Below are 22,744 nucleotides of genomic sequence, written 5' to 3'. Positions count from 1 at the left end.
AAATATACAGACATCTGCTTTCAATACCTTCCCCCCGACCCCAAAAAATAAGCATCAGTCCATGAGCAGCATTTCTCTTGCACTGCTGACAAAACTTGGAGCACTAAAATTCAACCTGACAGATTCACAACATAGGGTGTCAGAAAACAAGGTTACAAGGCAGCACAGCAGGGCAGGGTGGCACAACCTGTAAGCGACTGTAATCTAGCTAGCCTGTGTAGCACACTGCCCAAGTGTGGTTCTGATCATTGCCATCCTGTCCCAAACCACAAGCCAAGAAAACAGTGCATCAAGAGGACAGCTTCAGGCATCTCAGGGCAAAGGAGACACAAGGCTGAGTGCACAAAAACAAGGCAACTGTCAAACTTTGTTGTCAACCTAATTCAGGCAGCCAAAGCAGCAAGCCAGAAAAGAAAATACAAAAGAAAAAAGCATTTTACCTTTCTAAGGAAAAATTTCTGTAATTTCTTGTGAGGCAGCTTTATCATCTTTTTTCAGCATTCAGGAACGTGGTGCAGGTCAGACGCTGTAAGACCTTGAGCCATTCTGCAGGGCTTTGACACCTTCCCTCTTCTCTATTAACTCACTGCAGCCAGCTTAGCTAGCACGTCACCAGGCGCCAGCCCAGCCCAGCAGCAGATTAAAAGCAAGAGCTAGACTGGATCCAGTCTTTGACTCGACTCAGGAGCTGCATGCAGACACCTAGCTCCAGCAGGAGCCTGACTGTGCTAGCAGCACAGGGAGAAAGGGAAAAGGTTTGAGGGCTGCTTCTTTCTCTGGAAAATCTGCAAAGTTGTTACAAAAGATGCTTACCCAGTGGCAAAGATTTACAAGAAAAATGAAAGAGGTGTTCAGGAGCTTGGTGTCTGGCTGCTCCTTTCAAACCCTGTGCTGGAGAGAAAAGGAGCTCGGCATTCAGGACTGCGAAGCCTACCCCGTGCTGCCTGCTGTGTACACTTTGCCACCGTGCACCTGTCAGTTGTACAGGCTGCTGTGACTCATCCAGCACAGGGAAGCCTGTCATTTGTTAGCTTCACAGCCCTCAGAGACTTGCTTTCTCTGAATGGCTCTTAGAAAACCTGTACAAAGAAAATAAAGACTACTCACAAAGGTGTTATATACAGATACAAGCAGAGGTATTTATAGAGAGCAAAAATGCTGAATTTGATTCAATGCCATAGGAATCAGATATCATGGTCATCACTGCCTCCCCCTTTGGGAGCCTGCTAGTAGAGTTTGCCTCCAGATTTGGAGGACGTGGGCTCAGCAGAACAACAGCAACGATGCATTGCCTTGGTCAGTGGTATTCTAACTGCAGGATGCCATAGGACAGCCTGACCTAAAACCAAGCATCCACTCTCAATTATGCCAATGGGGTAATTCCTGCATTTAAGAATTGAGCATACAATATGATTTGATTTCCATACAGCCTGAATAAGCTGCTACCAGTACTATTCCCTCTGAGGTACTCTGCAGGAAAAGCTCTCATCACATAATGGCATTAAAATCTAAGACCCTCCAGCAAGAATCTGTAGTCCTGAGCATCAACATCACAGAGCACTGTAAGCCATTGTAGCCAACAAGAGCAGAAGTACTTGCTGTGACACAACGTTGGTCATGAGAAATGCAATGGTCATAAGAACACAGACCCAGAGTAACCACTCAGATAAACCAACAGGGGAACATAAGCAATTGATTTGGCAAGAGCAGTATTTAGAAGACACCGCAGCCATCAGTGCCCAGCCTAATGCTGGAGGAACAGACAGATGAGCTTTGTGGAGGACCCAGCACCAAGAGCAGCCCCTTCAAGAGGTTGGGTCAAGGAGAAGAATCCAGGTTCTCTGATAAGAAATGGTCCTCATGCTGGCATTTAGGGAATGTGAGCAATAAGGTAGAGGCTAATTGTCTGGTGTGTTAAGTGCTCTATACCTTTGGTCTAATTTTGATAAAACAGCAAAAAGAACATTTCTTAGAAAAGCCTCAGCATGTGCTGCGTAAGGCAGGGAAGACTTCGAGATGCAACAACATAGTGCAAATGCTGTGAGGACCATCCACACACACAGCAGATAAGAAAGCTCCAAGTTATATTCCTTTCTCCGTAGCTATCCCTATAAAAGACTAGCTACTTCTTGAAGCATCAAGACCTAGAACATGGACAGTCCTAGAAAGTTGCACTTGCTGGCTATATATTACAAAGAAGTATATCATATTTAATCTCAAACATATACAGTTCTCCAGGGTTTACATTAATTTTTGACTCTCACCTAGAAACTTGCTGGAGTCAAATAGGATTGGTTTAAAGTCGCAGTTCTTCATACTGTAACAGTTTAGCTATATTTTTAATTCAGTGCTCATATCCATAAAAGATGTGAAGTATTCCCCAATATACATGCATAAATTAAAACATTCAGGATATAGCTACTACCTTTCTTAGAGATATGATATCCTCACCGCAGCCACTAGGATCACCCAGTGCTTTGGGGAGCACATCTCAAATGAAACAATTGGGTTTAAGCTAAACATATCATAATGACAATCTTCTATCCCTCTTAATACAAAACCAGTTTTTACAAAAGAGCTGCATTAGAGAGAAGGTATAGAGATGAGGCTACCCTTAATTCTGAATTTCTGGCTTTTTCTTGATAAAAAGAAAATAATAATAAATTGATAAAGCCACATTGGGGAGTCAAGACATAACCCAGCATTATTTTTTAGTTATTTGGGTTTGTCTGAATATATCCCAAGTTCTCCCATGGTTACTATGGTAGATAATTGCTCTTTGTTCAGTGTGACAGACCTAACACATACATTTGCAGCTTATTCACAGTCGTTTAAACAAAATGTATCACTTAATAAACAAACAAATAAGCAAGCAAACATTCTCCAAACCCCAGGTGCAGAACATCTACACATCCAGGCACTGCTACATGCCCTTTTGAATCTGTGTGCTGTTTTATGCTATGGAAGCGTTGTATATGCAGATTAAATTAAAAAATACACTTCTTCAGAGGCAAAAAGTTGCTTCATTCATCAGTGAAAGCTTACCTCATCTTTCTAACATAAACAGTGTAAGAAACATCTTTTGATAAAGCTCCTCTTCTTTGTTGATGAACTACACAGCTCTTGGCAGATCTGCTCTCATCTAATCCTAGCTCCCATCAGGAAGATGGCACCTTGCACCCCAGAAGCAGCCAGCTAGAGATAAGCAACATTCATAAGACTGAAGAAGGAATAAAGTATTTCACTGTTTTATTTAGTTGTAAATATATTGTTTCCTTTACAGTATTTAATATAAAGAATAAATAAAGCTCAGATTTTACTGTAATCATAGTGTTGCTCTACACTGAAGTCGATGGCAAAGAGGTAAGTGGGTTTTTCAAATAATGCTTTCTGTTCCTAAAGTTACTCTTCTACGTTCCTTCACAACTAAGAGCTGACAAGACAAAACATCCTCCTTCCTTAACTCAGTGGTACAAAGCAAGTGTGAGTAAAGAACAAATAGGGTAAAAAAAATAAGTATGCAAGTTTTTTTTGTTGTTGTTTTTTGTTTGTTTTTTTTTTTTTACAAATAATTCTAACTGCACATCAGTCCCTGTATCTGTCACCTGTTTTAACCTAACCTTATTTTGATTCACAAATTCACAATGCACCTGCAGAATTGGTTATTAGAAGCTAGTATCTTTCCTGGCTAGCTCATCCCTTACAAAATCAACAATAAAATTGGATTGAATCCCCCAGTATTTGTTTGTGCTTAGAAATGGGTAGCACAGCAGTTATGGACACACACTGCCATTGGGTTCAAGAGGCCTTTGCCCCTGGTGCTATTGACCTGCAAGCTCAAAACAGAACTGGAGCTTTCATATATCTTTCCCCTCAATAATTTGAGGAGAAATGCACTAAAAAAAAATTAAGTTAAATTCTTTATTTTATTATGCAAAAAGGATTTATTTCTTATTCGCAAGACAACTGGCCAGTGTAAGTTTGTTCAAGATGATGAGAGTTACACAGTAGAGGTGCTGATGTTATCTCACCAGTGATTAGAGCAAAAGAAATGCCTGTTTTCAGGCTACTTTTTTTGAAATAGGCACTGAAAAATGCAGTCTGACTATATTTGATGTAGGAAATTGCATTGCAGAAACGTTTCTCACCTCCCACTCCTCAAAAAGATGTGGAAGCACGAGACACATACATCCTTTCGTTTTCCTTCCTCCATCCCAACACACTGACTCCAGAGCCACCTTGAGGGAGAAACGAGGAAGAAGAAGCTAGGGACATTGCCTGCATTCTGGGTAGCACAACACAATCTGTAGCAAATCAAGAGCTAACCTTGAACAACAGAAGCCCCTTTCCCCTCCCAAAATAACTGATGCTAGATCCACAGTAGTCTGGGGAGGAAGTGCTGACTACAGGCATTGGCATGTGAGTTTTCCCTCTTTTTCTAATCTTTTTCTAGTCAACATATCCTTCTGCAGCCTTCAAAACAGCTCTCAGGTAACAAAACCCCTCCCCCTCACACCTCCCCAGACAGCCTGCATGCAGGCAATTGCCCGGGAGCCTGATGCTAAGGACTGTGTTTCTTGATGCAATGAAAGAAGTGAGGAATCTTGCTTCTCTGTGGGACCTGCTTAGCTTCCCTGATTCCAAGAATTACCCTTTGGGAAGGGTAAAGAAGCAGAAGAAGGGTAAAAAAAAAAAAGGTAAAGAAGCATGGCTATATTACAGTTAGAAAACTTCCCAGTGTAGAGAAACAAGAACAACTTCTTAGAAAGGAGAAGTCGGTTTTATTTCTTCAAATGTGTCATGCCCAAAAAGTTAATGAATCTCATGGTTAAGGTTTTAAGGGATTCAACCAATGTTCTGCCTTCACTAAAATAAAAATGTATATTAAAAACAAACCTCAGAAATACAAGGTTAAAGAACCACCTTTCCATAGGCACAGTGGTTCTGACCTCAGACACAACACTTGACAGTAATATTGTCAGATATCAGATTCAAGTTAAGACACAAACTGCACAGTGTCCAGAAGGTACGGTACAAGAAAAATAAGGAAAAAAAGGAAGGCTTCAAAAAGGGTTCTCATTACATCTTTCTTAACACAAATCAACACAAAAAAAAAATGTAAATATGCAGAAGGAGTAACTGATCATTCAGTTCTGGCTGCAAACCGGAATTACAGAGGGTTGCTATACTTAGGGCTGTTTTGTTCATGTCTTTCACATGTCGTAGACACAGAACATAGAAAGATAAACCTGGAATACACCACATCACAAAATTATTGTCAACTACAAACTTGAACACTTCCAACAGCTATAGAAAGACAGAAGGTTCTTTAAAATTCTGACTTTTACCATAAGCAGAGTACATCCAAATGAATTATCTGGGTGCTTAAAATGGCATGCGAATAATTTAGCTTTTTTTATCATATACTTTCCTTACTACAATAATCACTGTAAGGATGAATTCACACTGTGGATAATTCCTTATCACCATGAGCCAGGAAAGCCTACTGCCAGAAGTGAATGCCTTATTATATTCAGACTTTCATCTCAGCATACAGTTAGAGTATTAGCATGTTCTAACAAGCATTTACTTCTTGTTCATCCTTTTGGGCAATCTAGTTATTCTAAGATTAGAGATGATCCAAATGTAGATTTTTCAGAGTTACAGTAGCAGTTTCTTCTATCCATGACCTCTACGCCTTGCTCAGAGCTACAGGGCATTTAGAAACAGTTAATTAATGCACAGAGTCAGCCACAGATTTCAGAGAAGAGCAAGAGAGCCCACAACTGAAAATATTTCACATGTTTTCTTTAGGAAAAATTCATTCTTAGTTCTGTTCTTTTCATTTATTAGCATCCATCCATATCTACCTGTAATTCAATGTTACCATGTGATTCTTGCATGTTTCAAACATCTGTATTGAAAATGAAAGTTTTAAACTGCTTCTTAAATCAGTTGATCTTCACTGATCAACACATAAAAGAAGTATTTATTTTTCCTCTATCTCTTCATACAAACTTCATTCCTCTAAACATATTCACCAACTATTTCATCTCACTAATCATATTCCACTACATATTTCTAAGGTAAAATGTCAGGAAATTAAGACAGGGTTTCAAATGAGGAAAAGCAGTTGCACTGGCATAGCTCTGCTGTCACAGCCTATTCCCTTCTTTCTGCCCCCAGTGCCTCCCATACACTGCATAAGCAGAAAACAAGCAGCAATTGGGAATATAACTGTTCATTCAATCATAATTTTGCACCATATTTACATTTCAAAATTTTTGAGCAAAGTACCCAAATAACTACAACTACAGAGCAAACGGGAGAAAACAGTCCATCTGTGGCTTATGGCCTTACATAAGATAATCTCTCCCCTCCCCAAATACATTTTGCAAAATTAGGAATGGATTTGATGACAGGATTTTGAAATCAATATTGATCAAGAGCAAGCGTATGTTAAGTTTGGATAGAGAGAGCAGAAGAACCATCTGCACATTGTGTAGTTAGCCAAGCTGTGGGATGATTAACTTACAAGATGATTAGAAGGAGCTGTCATAGCTTTGACTTGTAAGTGTTTGGGCTGAGGTCACTGAACTTCAGCAAAAGCAAAAAAATAAACCTGCACTGGCTTGATGCAACATAGCATCACACTTTAAATGAAATAATCATGCGACAACAGTAAAGCCAAAGGGTTAAAGAAGGAAAAAAATGTACATTTTAATAGATATTGATGCCAGAACTAGAAGAGGTATGAATCATAAATAACAAAACTCTCACTTTGGAGTCCTGTGCTTTTTACAGGTTTAGTGAAACTTTTCACTAAACAGCCCAGAGTTGCTCCATCCACAGACCCAAAAAATCAAATGGATACAAAGAATACTTAGAGCTGTTTTGGGTTGAAAAACAGGAATTATTGCAAAACTTCTCTTTTTAAGTGTTGGAAGAAACAGCTATGATCATATACTATAACAATTCCTGCCTAATGTGACCCCATGTGCTTTCATTCACTTGCGGCTACGTGAAACCCAAAACATGGGGCTTAGCTATTTTCTAGAAATCACTTTTTTTTTTTTAGAAAAGTGTTCAGCCTGACTTAAAAACTCCATGAAAAGGACAAACTGTAACATCCCACGTGTGGTTTGTCCCATTGATTACTCATCCACACTCCTAAATATCTGGTTATGGTCTCTGGCTTTCATGGTTGCTCTCTGCTGTTGGGATTGGAGAGCGGGTACTTAAGCTACCCAGCCCAGCTCCTTGCACCAGCCATTTGGCTGGCAGCATTTCCCCAACTACTGGCTAATGTGGTTCACTGAATTGCATGCAGCACTCTCACGTCAGCTGTTGTCACCATAAAAACGTTTAAATTGGCATTCAAAGAAACAAAAACAAACAGACTGAAGAGTGATTCAGGTTCCTCCTGAGGCTGATTAATTCTTAACTGATAAAAAAAACAACTGCATTTCTTCCAAACAAGACAGACCTCTACTGTTGGACAAAGTTACTGCAAGCTCAAAAATTATACTCAGTTACCCCAGAACAATTTCATAGAATCATTTGAGTTGAAAGGTACTCCTAAATGTTATCTAGTCCAACTCCCCTGCAGCGAACAGGGACACCTGCAGCTTGGTCAGATCACTCAGAGCCCCGTCCAGCCTGAACTTAAATGTCTCCAGGGACAGCACATCCACCTCTCCGGGCAATTTGAACAAACTGCTTTACTTACAGGCTATAGGGTTGCAACTCAAGGCACTGTCTGCAGAGTAGGAGTACAACACCTCGGAGGCAGCCAGATTGAGGTGGCCCAGCACAAGAAGGTGAGGCAAGGCATCCTTCCCTGCCAATACATTTCTTCCCAAGAGGCCATCAGATAGAAACAAATGCACTCTGAGCATCACAGCCAGCTGCTCCTTGTACTGATGGTGCTGCTGCATGAGATAGAGCTGTGGATCTGAGCCTAGACCTGTCAGGCTCAGAAGATGGAAGAGCAGAAAACCTTCTGATAAATTTGGGAAAATAGTAAAATGAATGCATTTACCTTGAATAACAAAATGTCTTACCATGGCTATGCTTCAGATTGGCCCAAACTGAGCTCTATGACACTACAACTAATGCATGTCATCCAGAAAGACACAGCAACCCAAACAACACTCAAACTGTTTCAATGAACCACTGTACCAGGCTCCTTGGTGCCAGTCTCTCACTACTCCAAGTTACCATGGCTTGCAGCACTGCAACTGCTTCTAGCATGGCTGAAGAGGTTACCCATTTGTTTGGTTAGAAAACACCTAGTACTTCTCATGCACCATCCATTCAGATGGAAGGTTAGGATTGAAAAGGAAACACAGAAAGGATCTTTCTGTATCTTTCATGCCAGAAAAGGAAGAAAGGGCAAGAGGCTAAAATCCTCATCCTTAGAATAATTCAGGTTGAGGCGATCTTTAGAGGTCACCCAGACCAACCTCCTGCTCTAAGCAGAAACCACTCCTGGGTTAGACCAGGCTCAGGCTGCATCTAGAAACTGGATGATTAAGGGCTGGGGGGGAGGGAGGGGAAGTGGCAGGATTTGGTAGAATTTAGAGGAGAATTTTTTTCCTTGTTTGTTTTTATTCTTGGGTGAAATGTGGTTATGCAGAGAATTATGGTAAAGTCTTGCCACAATAAATAATTATAGCTATGATACTTACTGTCTGAGAAGTACTTAGTGTTATTTTCTACACTTAACCCAATGCAATTTATCAGGTTATAAGTAGACAAAATGCGTATCACATGACACAGATTTGTCCATGAATATACAAAGCCTATTTGGAAGCTCTGCTAAAATCCATTCAATAGCTTAACTTCAAGATAGTTGCCATACTGAAGGGTCACCCTGCTTTGGTGGTTTGTTTAAACTCTCCAAGATCTGCTCTAAGACAGCTCAGTGAGCACTAACCAAAAGGCACAGTACTGCTAAGGGTAATGAAGTACAAGCATCGTACCAATACCTAAAGAATGACAGTAACATCACTGAGGCAGTGCCATCCATAGAAAATATTGGGAGGATGTAAATCTGTATTACATGATGCATAAATATGTCCTCCATCACCTTAACTCACCCACCCAGGGAAGGAAGTCCCCACAGGTAAGAAGGGACCACACATCCTAGAACAGCAGTCTCCTGAGGCTGCACCACTCCCTCCAGCAAGTTTTCTGCCAGCTGCCAGAAAATGAGAAAGGCACACATGTGAGCTGCCTGATGTCTGAAATGATCAAATCTCAAGCATCAAAAGTTTCTGACATTTAAAAGTTAACTCTCTACAGGAGTTTCAGAGGCCGGCTGCTCTGCAGTACTTGAGTTGCACTAGATGTCAGTATTGCCTGCAGGATAGTGTGGCTGAGGTTAGCCAAGCACACGCTGAAGGACTGGTATTTAGGGAGTGTTCATAGAGTCCATGTTTGCATAGCACTCAGTTAAAAAGAATCAAGTCTCCTTTTTATTCAGGCAGGTACATGCTACAAAATAATATTCTGCATCTTTGAGAGACCTTCTCCCTCAAAGCTGATCTGGTTTTGTAACTAAATAAAAGCAAGGTTAAAAACAAGGTGGATGTGCAGCTGCAAAAAAGTGCAATCTGGTTTCTGTAGGGAAACAAAGAAGCTGGCAGACTTCCTTTCTTTTTATTCGGGGAAACACAAAGACTAGCAGAAGTAAAGGTAGGTAAACTATCATGCAAGAAGCAGAACAGGCAGAGCATGTTGTTCAACAGATTGATGGCCACTGTCCCTCAGACTCTTGTCTTCCCCTTCCCTTTTTTTTGTATAGGGACAGAAGTAGGCCAGGAAACCTGCTTGCTAGCTCCAATAGCATGTACTGGGGTCTTTTGCTGCTTTCTTCCCTTGGTAGGACTCCATTCAGGGGCTCTCAGCTCTGCTTAGCTGCCAGCTCTCCCAAAACTTTTGAGGAGTTTGTCTGAAAGTGCTGCCTCTCTTTCAGGTCTGACGGAAGGTGGCCACATTATCCAAAAACTACCTTAGAGGGTGCACTTATCAGTGCAATCATGAGTTGTCTTCCTAGGAACAGGCTAAAGACCTATCAAGGGAAAACCAATTATTTAGAATAAATTAAACTCAGAATCTATTAACTGTGGCATCCTTCAGCAACAAACAGCTGCCTAATTGCTTGCTTAAAGACAGCACGGTCTCCAAGTACAGGAGTTTTCAGTGCAAGTCTTTAAATGAGGCATTTTTGTCCCCATGGCAACACACTGCAGGTATGGCCATGCTGCAATTGGAAGATAGACCTGCAGTTCATTTGCTGGTTTCACCCTAGCTAATACAAAACAATACAACGACACAGACAAAGCAGCATGGCTCAGGCTCTTCAAACATCCAGCACACATTTGTCAGCCACAGCTCACTCTGCCTTTCCTGAGCTGCTCCTGGTGCTGAACCTGCTGTCCCACAGCTGCACTGAGACCACATCAGCTACAGAGCAGCACCTGGAAGAGATGGGCATTCTACTCTCTGAAATTATGTCAGCAATCACTGCACGAAAGTGTGATATATTAAGATGATTTTAAAAGACATAGGGCACAGATCATGCCCTGTCCCTGCCTCTCGAACAGTCACCTAAAATATTCAGGAGTAATACAGACACAGGACAGGAGAGGCAACTTCTACCATACCACAGACAGCGGTACTCAACGGGGTGTTTGGTTCAATTGGCACTTTTGCCTATGGATTTCTTCAGGTTTCATGTCATACATATAAAAATACTCATTTGTTTGAGTAAGAACATGTCTGAATCCTCTCAATAGGCTTACTATAGTCAAAAACCTGAATTAAAGCCATGCCTTGTTTAAAGTGAAAGCCGTATCTACCCATCACAATGCTGTCATAGCTCTGTGAAATGTTACGGTGTTTCAAAGCAGTCTATGATGAAAGAGGTTTTAAATGCAGTATCTCTGATGAGCACACAAACCTACAAGTCCTAGGCTGCTTTTATGCTTATGCTGCCTCAGATTAATTCTTCAAATTAGTCAGAAGACAAGAAGAAAACAAAAAAAATTGATGCCTTAAAGCACCATTGTGTACAGCTGGTACCTACCATCTTCAGTCACTAAATATCTATGCTAATTTGGACAGACAAAGAAGCGTCCCTTGCAGCAGAGAGCACTCAGCCCCCTGACAGACACACACCAGAGGAGTGAGCTATGCCCTTTCCAGGTCCTCATACAGAGAAGGTGGCTGATCCTGGCCTCCCACATACCTTTTCCTTGAGAAGTGACACAGGAAGCTCTTTTGCTTCTACTTCAACAAATTTACTCCACCATTTATTTTGCCATATATTAAACCAAAATATCTCAGAAACAAGGAGAAACAATGAAGTTATTTGCTTCAGTCTTGAAGATCTTTCTGCAACATTAACACTGCATATGCAGGTAGATTTGGGTGCCCAGGCCACCGTAACATTCCACAAAACCACTGACTTTTTCTAACCTCATAAGGAACAATCCTTTTCCCATCAGATAAAAAGCAAACAAACAAACTTGTAGTTACTCAAACCCAAAGGTCTAGACTCTGGGCAGACCTGTTCTCTTTGTACAGAGGACAGCAGTATCTCTGTCTTCGCCACAACACACATACAGTGTTCAGCCAAGGACTGTGTAAGTAAGTCAGCTACTCAGGCCCTGACTCACTTCCCAGTGCCAATATCGTAAAAGCTTAAGCTGGTTTTGCTTGCTTTCATTTTTCTTCTCCCTCCTGCCAAACAGCCCATAAGCAAGGAGATTCACCCTGCAGATGGAACAGGAGGCATCTAGCACCTGTATTCTCTGATGCAGCAAAGCAAACAGGATTTGCTAGTGCTCACCAACCTCCAGAAGGCCTTTAATTACTGCAAACAAACACCCTAATCTGGGTTAGTTTTACTCCTCAAAGCAACACAAGTCATTATATCCAGACAGCTAGGGAAAACAGAGCTGCTTCTCCTGCAGTCAGCATCTCTCTTGCACAGTGCTTAGGGCATCATGAAATGCTTCCCTGAGCCATCAGCAAGGGGTGTAGTTTCTTGAAAAGAAGCTCTTCCAACTGTTCATGTGTGGAACACTTCTATGTTAGTCCAAGGAGAATGAAAACAGCTGGAAGGGTAAACCAGGGAAAGCAAAGTTTAAATGGCCTGTTCCTCTCGCAGTGCCAGGGACCGATCTCGCTGCAGCTGTACTGCTGGGACGCTGTGCAGCTGTGCCTCTGCTCAGGTTGGTTTGCTTGAACGTCCTGTAAACATTTGCCTTGCACATGTTTCCTGCTGGACAGTCTGACTTAGGAAGCCAAATATGCCTTTAATTACATCAGCAAAGCTGAGGGCTAGGACCTTAACAAGAACAAGGATTACTATACCAGGAATAAGTTATCAAGATTCAGTAGATTAGCACAGGGCAAAGAGCTCTCTCCCTTAATATCACCAGCAACAAAAAAGTTGCCCTGGCTAATCCAGAAGTATCTTGACTTCATATTCGTAACTGCCAGAAAGGAGGCTCAAGTGTTCACTGATATTCACAGTTGTTCAGATCACCAGGTGCTAACATGCCTGCTGTCCACAAGTATGCTTGTAATGCACCCTAACGCACTACCAAGATACCAGTCTCAATACCACATGGTATATGCCCTGAAGGAAAAAAAAAAAAAAAAAAAAAAAAAAAAAAGAAATATATAGAGAACAGATACTACATATAGGCCACTACAAACTAACAACTGTGTGGAAGAAATATGGAAGGCAATTCTGTTTAAGCCTACTTCAGCTAATTCTAGAAGGATCTTCAACTCGAGCCAGAGGAGTGTGGGAGATGGTGGTCTGATAGTTCCCAAGTAACCCTTTGTGGCTATCCCCTTACATGAGCTTCCAAGAACTACCTTTGTCCTGGCACCCAACTGGAAGCCTGATCAGGCTATCACTTCAGAAACAGCAAGTGCTGCTCATGGCTCTACGTATTCCTAAAAATGATCTCTGCAGCAAAGATAAAACAATTGACAGTCAAAAGAAGAATGCAAATGCCACAGAATCATGGAATCCTTAGAGTTGGAAGGGACCTTTAAAGGCCATCTGTTCACTCCCCTGCAGTGAACAGGGATATGCACAGCTAGGTCAGGTTGCCCAGGGCCTGATCCAGCGTTGCCTTGAAAGTCTCCAGGGACAGGATATCTACCACATCTCTGGGCAACTTGTTGCAGTGCCTCACCACCCTCACTGTACAAGAATTTTTCCTTACATCTAATCTAAATCTACCCTCTTTAAGCTTGAAACCGTTTCCCCTTGTTCTACCACAACAGACCCTGCTAAAGAGTCTGTCCCATTCTTCTTCTATGCCAACCTTCTTTGTACCTGTACAGTGATCAGAACCCAGTATACAACTACTTCACTACCATCTAAACTACCAGGGGAAAAAAAAAAAAAAAAAGATTTAAAATCTCAGATGCCTACAGTACATTGTCAGTCCAAAAAAAACCTGGAATTCAATTTCAGGTTTTTCTAAAGAGCCTTGGTAAAGTTGTCTCATTTCCTCCCAGAGAAGATGCGGCAAATTAGACTACTTTTAAGACACCTGCTGGAAAAAAAAAAAAAGGCTGTAGAACCTGATAAAATCTGTTAGAACAAGAATAATATCCTACTGCTCTACTCAGTCACAGCAGTGAATCATCTATTCTCCACCACAGTTAGAGCTTAAAATATTCCAATTTTTAATTATTTTAATACTAATTTTAATTAATTTAATACTTCTCAGAAGTATTTAATGCTGAGTTGAAGTATTATGGAAGTCAAAGTGAGGATTCCAGGAGTCACAATGTCAGAGAGACTCCCAGCTGAACGCCACAAGGATTCCCATTTCTGTGTTTAGAAAACAAATAGTTATCAAACTCACTTCCAATCCAGAGAAGCTGCATAGCTCCTGGAAGGATGGCTCAGTTCTCCCTGGTTTCTCCATCAATAGAATTACATTAGCTTCAACTAGGAATCAAAGCCTTTGGAGTTTTCAAATCCTATGGTGAATACGAAGGAAACAAAAGCACATATTTTTCATTTGCAAACTGAGTATATTAGTCTAGTATAATAGTCTTTATTATTGAATACTCTTTTTATTCAGGTACTTCAAGGCTGACTACTCAGAGACAGCATGTAGACACACTCCACCCTCCATAAGCCAATTATTTATTCAAAGCTGGCTCTGAGGACCCAAAAGCTGTGTGAGTCTGCCAGTGACACACAGCATGACAAGCCGTATTTCAGGAAAATGACTCAGTAAGTTCAAAATGTTTTACACATTTAATTAAGCCTTACACTAATTCCTGTTGGCAAGCATGAGCATGAATCATGGAAGCTAGACCACAGGAGCAGCTCAGAGCAACACAAGAGCTTAAATGCTTACCCCGGGAGCTGAGTAATTACTTTCTACAGCAGGAATCCAAGAGGAAGCCTTCTGCTTCATGGGCAAGTATAACGCAGTCAGGAAGAAGGGGAGTGAAACAAAACAACAACAACTCAATAAATAACTTTAAGCACAGATGCTCTGCTACCAATACTTGTGGGAGCATTGGCATCAGCTCCTCTTCCGCAGTACGTCATCAACTGAGGCTGCAATGCTCATCCACTGCTCTCACTTTAGTCTCCTACAAAACTGCATCCAAGGAAGGATGGCACACTTAACACAAAGACTAATAGGAAAAGATGCTGGTAATGTCATCAGCATAAAGTAGTGTGCGATCATTGTACATGACATTACATTTACTCAGTCTTACTATAGTTACTGTTATTTGTGACCCGCTTTCACGCACTGTAAGACATGACAGTATCCTGAGCTTCCTCACTTAACAAGGAGATGCCTTAGGAAGCAACACTGAGCTGATCTGCCAGCAGAAGAAGTCAAGCTTACACGATACGATTCTGGTGCTAAAATAAATAAATATCTATATTTGTCTGTTAATCACTGGTTACCCATCCCCAATACTTGTGACATTTGACAGAACAGAGTAAGGACACCGAGAAGAGACCTTTGACATCTGAAAACCGCAGAAAAAAAACAAGCAACAGGTGGCTAGTTTAGAGTGATATCCATAAGGGATCTATAAATCTCTTCACACAATACCCTACAAAATTTGAGGTCAATGGCAAATTAAGTATATATATATATATTGAGTGTACATATATATATATAATATATATATAAGAATTAAATTAAGAATATATATACTCACACATCCCTCTACGTTGTTGCAGGGAAACAAAAGTGTCACCATTACCCTTTGCTCTCTTCCAGTATGAAGTTTTATAAGTTGATTACAATGAAGTAACCAGTTATCTTACATTACCAGTTCTACTTGGGTACCTTCCATCACCGCTGTGCTGATCTGCATGGTGACTGGCTCTCCCAGTCATCATGTTCATCCACGAGTTCAAGAGCATTACAACAACAACAAAAAGATGCAAAGACCCCCAACTGATTCTAGCACTCATTCTCAAGTTACAAGTTTGGCACAGCAAAAGAATGCCAACGCCTTGCTAGTCAGAGCTAAAGAAGGCACTGAACATTTGTCGCATTGTTCCCATTTCTATCACACTTGTTAATAGACTCGCTATCAAAATGAAACGATCAAAACAGAGATGGAAATGCCAGAAAGGCGACAGAAGTGTTGCATTATTCCTCCCAGTACAACAATAAATAAATGAAGGTGGTTGGCAAAAAGGCAAACAGCTCTACATACTTTGCTCTAGCCATTAAACCTTACATTAGCAAAAATTCTCATGCACTTTTTCTTGTGCCAAGGAAAAATGGTGTGCATTGCCAATAGCACTGACTGAAGTCAATCCAACTTAAGAGGCTTGAGTCTTCTTCCAGGGTCCTTCAGAACACCAGCTGAAGAATTCAGTGCGTTCTCCTCCTTCTAAGGGGCTTCCCAGAATGATTTGAAAGGAGATGACAAGATCAAGCATTTCATCCTTTTCACCTAAAATCACACTGAATCACTCTTCGCACGACTTCCCTGTTCAGCTGGACAGAGAGCACAAGGCAGCTTTCAAGATCATGGCTGCAGCATGTCAAACAGGGCACTCTTCTTCTTTAACAGAGGATGTGACATGGCCCCCAGGCACACAGTAGGATGGGGAAAACTAGCAAGAGTACCCTACCTGTACAAGCCAAAAACAATTTTCAGGTGACAGCACTCAGAGAGGGCTCACTGACCTAACCAAGGCTCTACCTGTTCTTTTTAATCCCTTTCTATCGGCACCTTTTGTAGGAAGGGTGATTCACAACCTTCTTTCCTTAAAAAGAAACAAAGGAAATCATGTTAAAAAACTGCAGTCATATATTCTTGTACAAAAGGAGTCCCTCAGAACTTTTATCATAGTAAAAGATTATTCTTTTTTGTAGAAGAAATGGAGGGGATAAATCAGCACATACGCAGGAGCAAATTATTGCATAGTGGGAAGCAATCTGGTCACATTAAATAAGGCACACTCTTGAAAATGAGACTATCAGCTTTCTTAGCAGTAACGTATTTTTTATTGTTCTATTATTTGTATTTTCTTCCTCAAGAGGTACTATTAAGTACTCTGTGGCTGCCTTCTTGCTGCAGTTGAAAACAGAATTAGACTAAAAAGAAACAATAAGAATAAAGTTTTACATTGGCAAGTGTTGTGGACACCATCAGTTTCAGATCACTAAAAATGAGAGCTGTGCTTGCTGCAGCACATGAAAAGACAAGATCATCTTTTCAGGTTTTCAAACATTAATAAATACACTTTAACACCACATTTTAAAACTAAGGGCACCACAGATAACAGAAGACATCAACAAAAGGAGTAGAGAGTACTTTAGTCATCCACCATAGATGCAATCGCTCATTAGTACACAGAACATTCCCCTTCCTCCTGCCTCTTTTGTTTCCTTTTCAGTTTGATGACAGAAAGAATAATCCTAGACAGAACTGAAAGAACCCAGTAATCAGACTGCTAATTACTGACTTCACACAAACAGCAGTTAAAGGGGGAAGAAAGCAGCTACAAAACAGATAGAAATAGTGATAAGGGAATCCAAGACAGATCTAAACACTGGTGGAATCTGTAATTTACTGAGCTCCTTCTTCACATCCAGAGTAAAAGTACTCATATGAAGTTAAAATCTAAGGCTTTATAACTACCAAAATGTCATTTGATCACACAGAATTGCAGGGGTTGGAAGGCACCTCAGGAGACCATCGAGTCCAACCCCCTTGCTAAAGCAGGTACTCTGCAATAGATCACACAGGTAGGTATCCAGATGGGTCTTGAATATGTCCATAGAAGGAGACTCCTTAACCTCTCTGGGCAACCTGTTCCAGTGCTCCATCACCCTTACCAAAAATAAGTTCTTCTGCATGTTCGTACGGAATTTGCTACGTTCAAATTCTTGGGCCATTATTCCTTGTCCTATCGCTATGCACCATAGAGAAGAGCCTGCAATTTAGCTATGAAAGAGATTCTGTACAGAACCTAACCAACCATGGCTCCCTTTCCAGTCAACAGGAAAACCAGGCAGCTTCTTGAATAAAATATATTGCACCATAAATCATGTAAGTACAGGGAAACAGAAGCTTAATTCTTGGCACCTACAGTGATAACAAGATAATTACCTTACGTCTAATAACATCCATTTGGGAATACATGTACTTCAGGCACAGTTGGTGGAGCTACCTTCTGGCTTTCCCCTATCTTATCTTTGAAATAAAGTAGTCAGAGTAAAGCTTTTTCTTCCAGAGCAGCAGTGTTTGTTTTGCTTTCTTCATTTTTACCACTTCAATTTTACTTTGGAGAAAGTAACTCATAAACCTTGGAAGTAGCTAAAATAATACACAAGTTTGGAATGAAGTTAAAGAAAAGCTAATTCAGTGAAAGAATTGTTATTTTGATGTGAAACGCTATGTTCTTATAAGAGAACAAACTGTAGCCAACCAGAATATTTGAGAAGAAAATTGACTTTTTCAGTTCATTATAGCAAAAGAGAAGAATGGACTCTTCCATCCTAGAACTGCAATTATCTGTGTGTAAAATTTGTGGATTTTTCCCCCTCCTCTCCCACTTAAAATAAGAGTCAAGAAAAACCCAAAACCCACAGCTCTCTAGGAGGCACCACAGTCATCACAGAAAGAATTTATCCTCAAATCTAGTGGCTGTCAAGTGACTCATCTCTTCCAATGACACCATTAGTTCATAGGTAGCACGGTCTCCTGGGCACTGACTGCCATTCTAGAACAATTTCGTTCACACAAGGAAACAGTTTTCCCACAGATGAACTTTCTTTTTTCATAGACTAATAACCCTTGTCCAATTAAAAAAAAAAAAAAAAATCAAGCATCCTAATTCTGTTAAATGCTTTACAACTTGCACATATTTTGTGAGGACCTTTCCCCCCCTTATTCAGCATGGCATTTACTCACCATTGACTGCTAGCTTTGGATTGCGCATTGCTATGTACTGAGTGACTGCATCAGACGAGGTTGTGCTGGTGTCTACTTAGGAAGAAAAAAAAAAACGGAAAAATGGGAGGTGAGGGGAAATACAACACAACGCACACCATTTCCCTGAACTGTGCCAGTTGCGCCATCCCACTGCATTAGTACTTCTTGGAGTACCAAGAACAGAGGCAAGATCCCTGCCAGCAGTCTTAATTCAGTCAAACTCAGGACAGACCCTAGCCAACATACGTAAGAGTTATGCTTCAGCAGATTTTTTTATTTTATTTATTAGCTCTGTGAAAAAATACTGCAGTCTGTACTAAAAAAAAATCCACAACATACATTTACTCCTCATACAGGCTGAAGAAACAATACTATGTGTATCAAAACTGCTCCAGTTAACTCAAGGAAGCTGAGATTGCTTTACTTGAAGATGACAATGCTTGGAGGAGAGAGGATCTTATCAAGGTGTATAAATGCCTGACAGAAAGAAGGAGCCAGATGCTTCTAATTTCTCTCTCTGATTTTATTGTTCACGCAAGAGTGCAAAATATCAGCAGAAAATTACAAGCATCTTTGGAAATCTCAGTCCAGGAGCAGATAGTAAGCCCAGGTCTTACCATTCTCACTTTCATCATGCAGTTTTCATAGAGAAAAATCTAGAGAATTCATCCAGTTCTGCTTCTGGTTGGCTGCCACAACTTGTGCTGCATCTCTTTTCTACTTTCCCAAAGCCCCCTCTATGAGTCTTCATTTAGACCTGCAAACCCCTTTGGAAGGGTGAAACAACTCAAAGCAAAGAAATGCTATAATCTAACTTCCAAATGCAAGTTTCAAAGCACTGTGAGTGATATTGCATGTGCTCCTTGTTTCAGAAGGATGCAACAATGGATATTGCTGCCAACTGCAACTTCAGGGAAGAATTTAGATAGAATATAAATGCTTAACTTGAACCTAGAACAAGCCACAAAGCACAGCACCCTTATTTAAGAGCAAATTTGTGCTTCCAATAATGTGTGGTCAAGCTTATTATTCCCTATTAAAAATAATAATAAAAAAGAATCACTTTACAGAAAAACAGGATCCCACAAGTCTAAGCAAGGACTTGAATCAGAACCTCTCTCTCTAGGAAATCCCCATCAGCTAATGTGCTTGCCTTTGTGACAGGCCAGTGGGTTCTGTGGCTCTGAGAGGGTCTGCTTGATGAGAACAACCCTAAAGGTACAGTGCTCCTGAGTGCTGACACATTACTTGGGGGACTGAGAGGTGCCTCGTAAACACATGCTGTAGGCAACAAACCCATCAATCGGTTATGCTCTCCAAGATGTTTAAAGAACTTGTCCATCAACACAAGATCAGCCATCAGAAAAGCAGGAAATGAGGATTCTATGATGTATTTGCCACTCTCTTTTCTCTGATTGAGAAAAGAGACTCCACACTTGATTGGAGATACAGCAGGAGGCCAACACAGACCAAAGCAAGTTTTGAACAAGAACGTCCTCTGAGCAAGTGTTATCCATTGCACATCCTGATTTCAATTCACCCCTTAAGTCATGCTTTAATGTTTCATGGAAAAAACTGACTTTGGAATTGGGCACAAAAAGCCATCAGTAAGAAAAGTCACCTCAACAGCAGGCAGTTCCCTTCAAGACCCCTGCAGTAAGATGCACACTGCACAGAAATTATCAGGCTTACAGCCTCAACCAGACAATGTCTGAAATGACATGACAGCAGCGGAGTAAGGGCAAAGAAACACAACCATTTCCCTTATGGTATTCTCTGTAGAACACCGAGGAAAGTTAATTGAATGGCAAGGGTACTTTGACATTTGACAGATATTTCACTTTTGAGGATTTGTTAGTGGCCACTGTGTGCGTGCTTTCTAATACATAATTAGAAAGAGTCTGTCAGACATAACTACATCGCTCCCATTAGAAATACAGGCACTGCAACTGCCTTTCTGCAGCAAGAGCAGATACGCAATTACAGATACCAAATACTAAATTGTAGTACTTAGAGCAGGAAACGCATTAGAAAAATGAGAGAACACAGGGCTGGGATTTCTAAGTAATTATTACCTATAATTTTTTTCTGTCTAAGTTAAAACTTAAGAATCATGAGGTGCATCCTTAATGAAAATGAAGTAGGTTTAAATTCATTTAGGGAATGAAGCAAAAAATATACTCCTGGAACCCAAGAGCCCACTAACCACAATCTTAATTTTCAGCAATATTCTCAGAAGATAACGTGATGAGGACTGTTACCTGCACTTGATTTCAGCCCTAGGCTTTTTGGAGAATAATTTGTTGCGGTCTTTAAAAACTGAAAGGGGAAGTTTACATTATGAAGTTGCACCTATTTCATAGAGCTCAAAAACCACGACTCCGTCCCCCTTTCTATCATTAGGAGAATAAGATATTCCTTTAGCATAGCAAAAAGTAACAACCACCACCTTACCCTTCACCAAAACCCAAATATCACAAAGGTAAAACATGAAATTCCAAGGAGTAAGAGGATCTTACCAGGAGCTGAGAAGCTTCATGTGTTCAAAGGTGGCAATTTAGACAAACATCTCAGCAACCTCCCTTCAGTCCTGAGATTTTCAGCCTCCTTCACTTTTTGAAATAAGGAAATACATAGCGATGTTTGACACATCCTTTGCTTGCTGTCTCACACCAGTAGCATCACTGTCTGCTGACACCTCTGGTCAGCAGCAACCAGTTATATAGTCAAGTTTTGCCCTTGGCTGATCAGAAGAGTCAACACTTATTTTGTTCTCAACTGCTTTGCAGCTTCTTATCACCCTCCATCACTTCCATTTGGCATTTGAGCTCTGAGGCAAGGACCATATTTTTCTACAATTATTTTTAGAAAAATAGTACAATGCTAGAATAATGCAAATAATAAATAAAACTTGCATGAAATGATTAGATTAGGCATGCTTTCAATGAAGAGCCTAATGAATCAGGCGGATGGACAGGAATCAAAGTTTAATAATATGAAAAGCTAATCAGTCAGACATAATTCATGACACAGAAGCCATGTTATGATGGTGGTTACTCTTCCTGAGGTCATTACACAATCTCCTCCATAGGAAAGGCACAGGCCTGGGAAAGTTGTGCTCTTTTGTGGGAAAGACAGCAGAAGAATAACATCTGAAATAATTATCCCTAGCTTCCAGTTGGCCAACTATTCTTTTTCTTTCAAGACAAAGAAAAAACAGCCGCATTGTACTTGCATCTTCAGGGCTAGAAGCATATGGAAAAGAGGCTCCTCAGACCTTTTATTTCTATGAAGGTAAAAGATTATATTATAATTTTTTACTAATGTGTGAAACACAGATACACAGACTTGCCTCTTTTACAGGTTCTTCATCCAGGGTAGCATCTTCCACCACAGCCTAGGGAACACAGAAAGGAAAAATTTCATGTAAATATACACTCTTGGGAAAGATACAGCTCTGAGCCAGATTTTAATGCAAAATATAGTCGGTTTACATTTAATCAGTTACATCACTCCTAATTTATACTACCACTACACGCCCATTCACCTATTCACATTTAATGCAGGTAACGTAAGCTTTGAATCCAAGAGTATCTGCTTCCTCTCACAGATACGTGTCGGTTGCTCTGAACGTACTGCCTCCTATTTTTTCCATGAAAACTACAACAAATACAAAGAGCACAATAACACTATTTGATAGAGAAAATTCTCAGCTACAAAAATCTGTTTTTCCATAGTCACAACCATTAGCTATGCATCTTTGCTATTAGTGAACAAGAGCCTGCATGCCATGCTCGTCAAAATCTGTACCAACAGAGGTGACCCACTGTCACCCACTACTGAAACGTACCACCCACCACCTCACTGTGCTGATATCCACTGTTTGGTTCCCATAAAAGCCCAGCAAGCATTGGTAAATATCAATGGGTGCTATTTTCTCTGCATGAAGGAATTCAATGACACACTTTTGCTTCATCCGTACTTCCATGTCAGACACCATTTTGTCAGACTTCCCCTCTGCCGCCATCTGTCACACAGCAATGAAATGTAGTGGAATATTGGTTCAACCTCTACTTCTGTACCACCGACATCCACCTCTGATGTCATGAGCCAACATAATAAAATAAGTGACATTACTTTCAGAATGGCTCTCATAGCTTATAAGCTATGATAAATCCATGTACTATTTGCTGAGTATGTATGTGACTTATTCAGTTGTTCACAACTTTATATGCACACACACATATATATTACTTTGAGCACACAGAAG

The 22,744-nt window shown here is 40.6% G+C and overlaps 1 long non-coding RNA gene across 1 annotated transcript; it reads right to left on the bottom strand.

Moving 5' to 3' along the window:
* Positions 2,759 to 21,253, bottom strand: LOC110396589. The gene is made up of 4 exons (XR_002437078.1): positions 20,994 to 21,253; positions 18,454 to 18,525; positions 4,149 to 4,238; positions 2,759 to 3,195 (listed from the first exon to the last, which is right to left on the bottom strand). It is a non-coding gene; the product is annotated as an uncharacterized LOC110396589 (long non-coding RNA).

This window comes from Numida meleagris, chromosome 3 (assembly GCF_002078875.1).
Source record: "Numida meleagris isolate 19003 breed g44 Domestic line chromosome 3, NumMel1.0, whole genome shotgun sequence".
Lineage (NCBI taxonomy): Eukaryota > Metazoa > Chordata > Aves > Galliformes > Numididae > Numida > Numida meleagris.
Note: the sequence above shows the minus strand (reverse complement) of the source record. Positions and strands in the feature narration are given on the sequence as shown.